The sequence below is a fragment of the Camarhynchus parvulus genome, chromosome 7, assembly GCF_901933205.1.
Source record: "Camarhynchus parvulus chromosome 7, STF_HiC, whole genome shotgun sequence".
Lineage (NCBI taxonomy): Eukaryota > Metazoa > Chordata > Aves > Passeriformes > Thraupidae > Camarhynchus > Camarhynchus parvulus.
In genome coordinates this window covers 37,491,804-37,500,060 of record NC_044577.1, presented here as the reverse complement: position 1 = coordinate 37,500,060, position 8,257 = coordinate 37,491,804, and the positions used below count along the sequence as shown (strand labels likewise).

The 8,257-nt window shown below is 51.6% G+C and overlaps 1 protein-coding gene across 2 annotated transcripts in view; it reads left to right on the top strand.

Moving 5' to 3' along the window:
- Positions 1-649: 649 nt before the first annotated feature.
- Positions 650-8,257, top strand: part of ACVR1 (activin A receptor type 1) — a 46,458-nt gene continuing 38,850 nt past the window's right edge. Inside the window, exon 1 of one of the 2 annotated variants that reach the window (XM_030952084.1) lies at positions 650-757. The gene's annotated coding sequence lies outside the window, so the exon portion shown is untranslated. Of the gene's footprint in view, positions 781-8,257 lie in introns of both variants that reach the window. The other variant, XM_030952083.1, reaches the window with a different exon arrangement.

The window sequence follows — 8,257 nt, the reverse complement described above, 5'->3', positions numbered from 1 at the left end:
CCATCTGTCCCCGTGTGTCCGTCTGTCCCCGTGTGTCCATCTGTGCCCGTGTGTCCGTCTGTCCCCATGAGTCTGTCTGTCCCCGTGTGTCCGTCTGTCCCCATGTGTCCATCTGTCCCCATGTGTCCATCTGTCCCCGTCTGTCCCCGTGTGCAGGGAGGTCGGAGCAGGCCCAGGCTCTGCTCCATGCCCAGCGATGGCCCCAGAGCCGCGGGCAGGGCTGGGCCCAGGAGCTCCTGCCCCGAGCAGAGCCCAGGCAGGGCTGGAGTCTCCTCCCGGGGCCATCCCAGAGCCAGCCGGACACAGCCCGGACACAGCTCTGGAGTGGCACCGGTGACCCCATGGGCTCTGCCGGCCCGGCCCAGCCGGGACCAGGCCCTGAGGGCCGCCCACCGCTCCGGGACGCTTCTGTGCCTCGATCCGCTGCTCGGGACGGGCTTTCCGCTTCCCCGAGCCCGAACCCGAGCCAGAATCCGAGCCGGAGCCCGAACCCGCACCAGAACCGGAGCCCAACCCCAACCCGCGCCCGCCGTGCCCCCGCGGCGCCGGCAGGGGGCGCTGGGCGGGGCGGCGGGCGGAAGTGACGCTCGGCCATTGCCGGTGCGGGCGCTGCCCCGCCCGCGCTCCTTTGTCAGCGGAGCCGCCGCCGCCCGCGGCCGCCCCCGGCCCCGCCGGCCCGAGCGGGGCAGCGCCGCAGCACGGCCCGCGCCGCCAGCTCCCTACGGCTCCGTGCCGCCCCGTCGCGCCGGCCCAGCGGGTGAGTCCGTGCCGCCGGAGCAGGTCGGTCCCGCCGCCGGGAGGGTTGGCGGGGGCGGCGCCGCGGGGTCCCGGTCCGGGCGGGGGGCGCACAAAGGCCCCACGGTGCCGCGGCCGCGCTCGGGGGGCGCAGCATCGCCGCGGTGCCGCGCGCCGGGCAGGGCTGCGGCGCCCCTTCTCCCTGCTCTCGTTAACGTGCGGTGTTCTGGCCGGGCAGAGTTAATTTCCCTGGCCGTGGCTGCCGTGCGGCTGCGGGAGCTCCCGGGTGGGCGGCGCGGAGCGCAGCGAGCTCCCCGTGGGTGTGCTGCCGCTGCCCACGGCAGTGCGCTGGAAGCCCGAGGATTGATGGGCATAGCAGAGGTACTGGCCAAAGTCCCTGGTGCCGGTCATTTGCTAAAGGGGCTGCTGCCGCGGCCAGAGCCACCGGAGCGGGTCCTGAGCCCGGGGCCGCAGCCAGCCCGCCCTGGGCTCCGGGGACACGAGGGGCGGGAGGGGCTGGCTCCTGCCGGGACTCGGGCTGCACGGGAGCACGGCCCTGGGCACACAGCCGCTCTCAGCCCGCCCAGGTGTGCGTGCTGACCCGGCGGCTCTGAACCCACATGCTGCTCTGTGAAATCGGGGCCGTGAATCTAGGAGGGGAAGCTGCCCAGGCAGTCTTTCCGATTCTGTCTGTTAAAAGTGCTAAAAGAACTTTAGTTTCTCGCAGTATTTTTACATAAATTGAAAAGAAACCACTTTGTTTTCCAGTAATTGAGAGAGCAGCTCAGCTTCATCAGGTTCTCCAAGAGCTGGGGTTCATGTAGGTGTGCTGGAGGCACCAGTGCCTCAGGACGGTGTTACTGGTGGGAACTTCCAGGTCCTGGATTGAGCTGCAGAACTGGCACGTTTGTACAAACCGTGTTTTACAACGATGCGTTGAGTTCTCAGAAGAGAACAGATTCTTTTTCCAAATCTCATGTGTTTTTATGGTCTGCATTGAAGCCCAGCTTCTCCTTGAAGACTCCTGTGGCTATAGCAGTTAGCTGTGGGCAATAGCAAGTCTATTTTTAAACTTTCACTTTTCTTTTGTTTCCTGTAATACGATCTTTGCTGTGATCCTTATACTCATCTTCAGAGGGACGGTGGCGACCTGGAATGCAGCAGGCACTTTGCAAATACTCTCGGAGCCCTGTCCTTGAAGGGCTGGAGCTGTTTGAAGAGTGCTGGGGTGCCTTGCAATTGAAATGGGAAAGCTGGAGTCCTGGCTGTGGAGAGCTCTCAAGTGCACGGCTGGGCCTTTTGATGGCCGAAACCTTCTTTTTTTTTTGAGGAGGAGGTGTTAGAGATCTGTTTTAAGGGAACAAAAAGTTCCTGTATGCCCTGTGCTCTCCCCAGGAGGTGTTAAGTGTGTGCAGTGGTTTCAGAGGTTTGCCTTCCCTCTGGATTTGTTTGCTGGGATAAGACCTGCATTCCTCTGTTTCAGGGGGCTGCGTGTGCTCCTCGCCCAGTGGCACGGGACTTGGGAGCCGTTCCTCATTGTAACCCGTTGCCTCTTTGTCTCCTCACACTGAGTGAGAGGTGTCTTTTGTTCTGTCTTCATTTTGGGACACACTTTTAGTTCACGCCTCAGCCTCCTCAGTTTGTAAATAATCAGCTCTTACAGGCCTAAATCATGGTTAGGACCGAATTATATCAGGTGAAGCTGTTATTTAAACAAAACAACTTGAGGGGAGAAAAAGCCCCTTTATATGTTTTCACTTTTAAGTCTTATAATGTGTTTCAAAGTTTCAAGCTGGGAAAGGGAAATCCTACTTACCTGTTGCTGATGATGTTTCCAGAGGTGTTGCTGATATTCGCTGGCCAGGAACCATTGCTAACTTTTTTTATTATTTATTAGGAAACAAATTTAGAAAATTATTTATTAGAAAAATATTTTAGTTGCAGAGCTGTCAAGTTCGTTTCCTCACGTTTATATTCTGTAGGGAATAGGATGGCTGTGTTAGTTACTGACAAAATCGGTGAAAACCCGGATAGTGTGTGCAGAGGTTCAGCCTCGCCCTCCATGGGCACCACTCAGAAAGTGATTTTGGGCATATTGTGTTCCTGGAGATTGCAATTCAACACACTTTGAGACATGAGAATTTTATTGTATGCCTTAGTAGCTGGATATTTGATATTCTGGTGGTTGTTCACGCTCTTCTCTTAACACGTATGAAGTTGGTTGCATTCTTTCTGCTGAGGTGACCTGCTAAAGATCGCCTCTGTCACTGAGTAGAAAGATCCTTTTGCAGGAGAATGCAAGTGTGTGGAGGAGCTGAGGTGAAAGGGGAGGGCTAAATATAGCCACTTCCTGCAGAACTTATCTGCTTTTGAGGCTGGCTTTCCGAATGGAACTGGAGCCTTCCAAGCCCTTGGTGAGGGTAGGAAGAGAACATGGGCGGGGGAAAGAACACCCGTGGGGTGTTGTGAGTGGGTTGTGTTTGTGGTTTTGGTTTTTTCCAGCCAGCTGGTACTCTGAAGTCATGCTTAAATTTAATGAAAGCCCGATGCTAAAATAGGATCTAGGGACAGCCGTTGTGAAATAATTAGGCACCCGTTCAGCCCTTCTTGTCCCTGCCAAAAAAAAGCTACTTGAATTTATTTAAATTCTTGGTATTGGAACTCTCAAATGGGCATCTTGATACCTGCTCTAGTGTGTATAAGCAGGTTGAAAACTTGCTCCCACTCACCTGTGCAGCTGTCAGGAGCTACAGCAGATTGCAGTGGTGGTGTTGAACACAGATGATTGCTGAGTGCCTCTGTGTATGAGGGTTCAGGGATATCACAGAGCTGGGGGACAGGCTGGCCTCAGCCAGGGTGTGCACGTGGCTCAGGGGATGGATTAGTTACTTTAGGACCTGAGGGTACTCAACTCTGAGAGTTTAAGAGCATCTTAAGTACAGAGCTCCCAGGTGCTATCAAGATCCTCACCTTTTGAGCACTGCCGTGGACAAGTTCTGTGGCCACATGTTGTGAGTGTAAGGCATTTATATCCTCTACATACCTGTAAAAAAAAATCAGGAATGATGGTGTTTTCTAGCAGTGTTGGAAAGCTGAATTCACATGTGTTTGAAAACTGTTCTGGGATCACAAATTTATCAAATGTTGTTGACTAAATGTAAGGAATTCCATGGAAATGCTTTCAAGGAATTCCTTTTTTTTCCCACTATGTTTGCAGCCAAAACATGGTTTTGGAGTAATGCTTTCAAAAGTGTAGAAGTACAGTCCAATAACAGTAAGTGGTTGTAGTGCAGTATTTTTCTCTGTTACATTGGACCATGAGTTTGCACCTGACCCATCTCAGGTGATGGTAATCCCCTCCTTAACATGTGGTTTTCTGGAACTGCATGTGTAGAGTGCTCGCGGGTTCCTATTTCAGAGTGGGTTGCATCTGTGGATTGAGGTTGTTCAGAACACACTCCCAGATTTCTGCTCTGGTGAGAAGATCCACAGAGAATGAGCTGCAGTTAAGAAGCAGCACTGGAGCACAGCTTTGCCATGAAGGGCATGGGTGCGGTTTCCTGGAAGGAGCGTGAGGAGTGTGCCCGTGCTCCCGGTGCAGTAAGTACACAGCTCTTCCTTTGTGTGGGAGAAGGCAGCACTGCAGTTCCAGTGCCCGTGTTCAGTTCACATGCTGCCGTTCCCCTAGCAGGCCAGAGCTGACCTCACGATCCGTCTGCTCCTGAATACTCAGCATCAGGTGCTGGATCAGTGTGGCACGTAGTGCAGATCCCTCTTTGCTGTGCCCCTGCCTTCCATGCAGTGCCTCACCATGCTGGCTGTGCCCAGCAGTGTGCTGGGGCCAGCGCTTCTCGGACACAGGGCTCTGCCAGCGCTGGTGAGAACGTGCTTTGCCTTCCTCGTGCCTGCAAACTGGCGTGCCACCAGCTCTGAAACAGCTCTCAAGCCCCCCAGATCAAGGTCCCTTATCCCAAGGGATGGACTTCTGTTTGAGTACAAAGGCATTGTAAGTCCCTAAGCAATTGGGATAATCAATATCCTTCAGCCCCACAGTTTCTTCAAGCTTGGGACCTGTTTTAGCTTTACGGGACATTGGCTCAGCCTGGTTTTGCAAGGCTGGGTGAGGTGATGTGTAAATAAACTGACTTGCTAAGGGGAGAGAGAAATGCTTGAAAGGAAATACTATAGAGATCTTAAAAGTCACAATTGATGTGAGTAAATGGGAAGGGATGGTGTTAGGTAATTCGTTATTATGCAAGAAACGGGGAATACTGGGTGTGATCAATTGTCAGCAGCTTTAAAGTTTTTGTGTGGTGCCTGTTTAAGTTGTAGACTGATTGTGGTGGGATATTCAGGAGCCTTATTCTTCTTTTGAGGAGCAGTTGGATCTGTTGGTAGGCCTGTGGGGGGCCAGTAAATGCAGTGATTCAGGTGCAGCTTTGGGCTTGGGAATTTACCTTTGACTGGGAGGTGTGGGGTTGGAATGAGAGGAGCATGGAAGAATGACCCTTTTATGCTGTGTCCTTATGCTCTTTCGTGAACATCTGCTCCTGGCCTCTTGTGGAGTCAGCGTATTGCTGGTTAGGGCTGTGTGTTGTGGGTTGTTCCTCCCTTTGGTGTGCAGAGGCAGTTCAGTGGCTCTCACCCCAGAAGTCTGCTGTCACTGCATCCCCCCTTCTGAAACACTCCTGGAGGGTCAGACCAAGTCACTGTTCCCTGCCTATGATGCTGCTGGAAAGATGGGTCTGAAAGTGTCTGGAGCCTGTTGTAGAATAACTCCAGTCTGCTTTAGGGGAAGGAAGGCTTTGTTAAGAAAAGCTTATTGAAACCAACACCTCCATTTTGGTGATTGTCCAAGGCTGCCTTTGGAGTAATTTCTGTTGTCTGAAATAACTAAGATGGAGATAGAAGATTGTGAGGGGGAACACCAAAAGGTGTTATCTGGGCCTTTTTACAGAAGATGTGTTGCTGCAGCACTTAACCTTCTGTCCTGAGTGCCTGGAACGTTCCTTCTCAGCATGCTGATGCTGGTCATCCTGTTGAATGGAAGCTGGTAGGAGGAGTTGTTCCTTGTCTTGCGGAGCAGTCATAGTGAGCTGTGCTCGCTGGAGGTCGGGACTTTCTTGTTCTGACTGCAGACCTCACATCTGCTAATGAGCTGCAGAGGAGAGGCCCACAAACACCTCTTGTAATTGCAGGTCTGCTGTTATCCTGGCGAGGCTCCTGCTGTCGCAGGAGCGGGCTGGCGGCCTCGCCAGCCGCCTTTGGCTGCGCGGATAGCTCCGAGCCTGCTAGTGGCTTCCCTTTGAAGTCCTGGAAGCTGCTGAGCCCTGCTTTCAGGAGTCGGTGTGCCCCAGCAGGCCCGTGCAGCCCTCCCCCCGAATGGCTTGGGGTTCCCGGCTCGGTGGTTTGAGGGCACTTGGGGCTGTGGTTGCGCAAACCTTTTCGCTGGGTTCTAATGGCAGGGGAGTAAGTAGTCCTGCTTCTCCTTCTCCAGGTGCTGTTCTTTTGCCTGTTCTCGCGTCTCTGGCCATGTGATACACTGGATAAGGCATTCATTTGGTTAAAACGTAGTCTGCCTCTGCCCGGTTATTTCTAACCCAGGTTAATTCCCAGGTATTTTTATCGTGCTGCTGCTAAGGAGGGATTTCCGAGGGCGAGTGGCTGAGCAGATGCAGAGGACTGTGAGCGGCCTGGGAGTGTTTGTGAAGGCTGGTGCCTTGCTTGGGTGCACCACGGGAGTGTTTGGTGTGCCTTGGACCTGCTGTGCTCTGCTCCCCAGGGAGAGTCCCTGCAGGTCCCCTTGCTGCTGCCGTGCTCCTGGCTCTGGCCGTGACACCAGGATGTGCTCGGACACACGTTTTTGGCGGTCCCACATGCCTGCCTGCCCTCCCTTCTCTGCAGGACGGTGACGGCAGTGGCCAGCCTGTGCCCAGAGCTGCACACATGGAGCCAGAGCTGCCCACGCTGCTCAGCCCGCCGGGGCGGGTGATGTCCTGCACTGTCAGGTGCTGTGCAGCGCGAGGTAGAGGAGATGAGAGCGAGATCTCCCTAGGAACAAATGTAAAATTAAACAAAATGTGTGTTTGTATTAGTCAGCCTAAACCAGACTGTGCTATTTAGGGCTCTCCTTTGCAATAAACCAGTCTCGTATTTGTGTGGGAGGACTGCAACAATTAAAGTAATTTTCAGGCTGAATTTTAAAAGTGAAAACAAAATGAAAAGGTAATGGTTTGGTTTAAGAGAATATCATATTATGTTATAATACTTTATGTTAGAGAAGAGATAGATGATACGCTGCAGATTGGTTATTGGTAAAAGCTGTGTCCATGCTGCAGGTTCGTACTGCACATTAAAACTCTTCTTGACTTCATAAGGAGTAATTTTATTTTTTAAAATTCATCTAATTGCAGCCCTCATTGCTGCTGGAGAGTAAACTGCTTGCTGCAGCTGCAGTTGTGGGTAGCAGCCTGCTAAAACATCAACTTTGATGGCATGGGCTGGGCAAATCCCAGGCTGGAGTGATAAACAACATAGAGAATAAGAATTTTCCATTCTCCAGAAGCTGCTGAATAGAACTTAAAGACTAACTGGCAATAAAGATAGAGATATAAAATATGTGCACAGGATAATAAATGTGAGTGGAACCGGTGGGAAAAAAAAGAGGAAAAAAAAGGACAATTCCAGCTGATTTCAGGATCAGGAGGATGATTTGGCAGTGGAGTTTGTGGCAGTCAATCTTGTCAATCAGCACAGGATTACACTGTGTTCTACTCCTCATTTTCTGTTGTCAGAACAAAAACATGTACAACTTGTAGCTCACCAGTCTGAGTGTTAAACTAACAAATTCCTGTCTCCTTAGGAGTGGAGTTACAATAAGTTGGGCATTAAAAAAAGGCTATTTTTAATTTGACTTCCAAATACTGGCTCAAGTTAAATGATAAGGCATTTGAGATGTACCCTTAGCACATGAAAAAAATACTGATCCTTGTGAATTAAAAAAAAAAACCACAACAAAACAGAGGGGTGTGTTCTCTTGGGGATTGTGATTACAATAGAAAAATAAATACTTGAAAAATGTAGGAAATTCTTTTCTGGATGTGCATTCTTACATATTAAGCATTGATCTAAGTAACTTTTATTCCACTTGACCTTTATTTTTGGACTGAGTTGCAAAACTTGTCTAGATCCTGAGTCTAAATGAAATGATGATGATGAAAATTGCAATGCAAGCACCTTTTTACTCCACCCGTGTTCCTTCTTAGGGGTGACTAGGTGTGTATGTGGTGTGGGACCATCTCTGCTTATCTCTGAACTCGGGAGCTGCCCTCCCTGCCGGAGGTAGCACAGGATCTCACTTTGATGTCGTGTTCCTCTCCCTTTAGCTCAGCTGGGCAGCGCTTTGTGCCCAGACCAGCTCGCAAACGCCCGTCTGTGAGAGCCGAGGTGCATCTTTGCGGTTGGGATCAAGGTTAAAGCCTCTGAGTCTTGGCTGTCCTCCAGCTTCTTTGCATAATTTGAA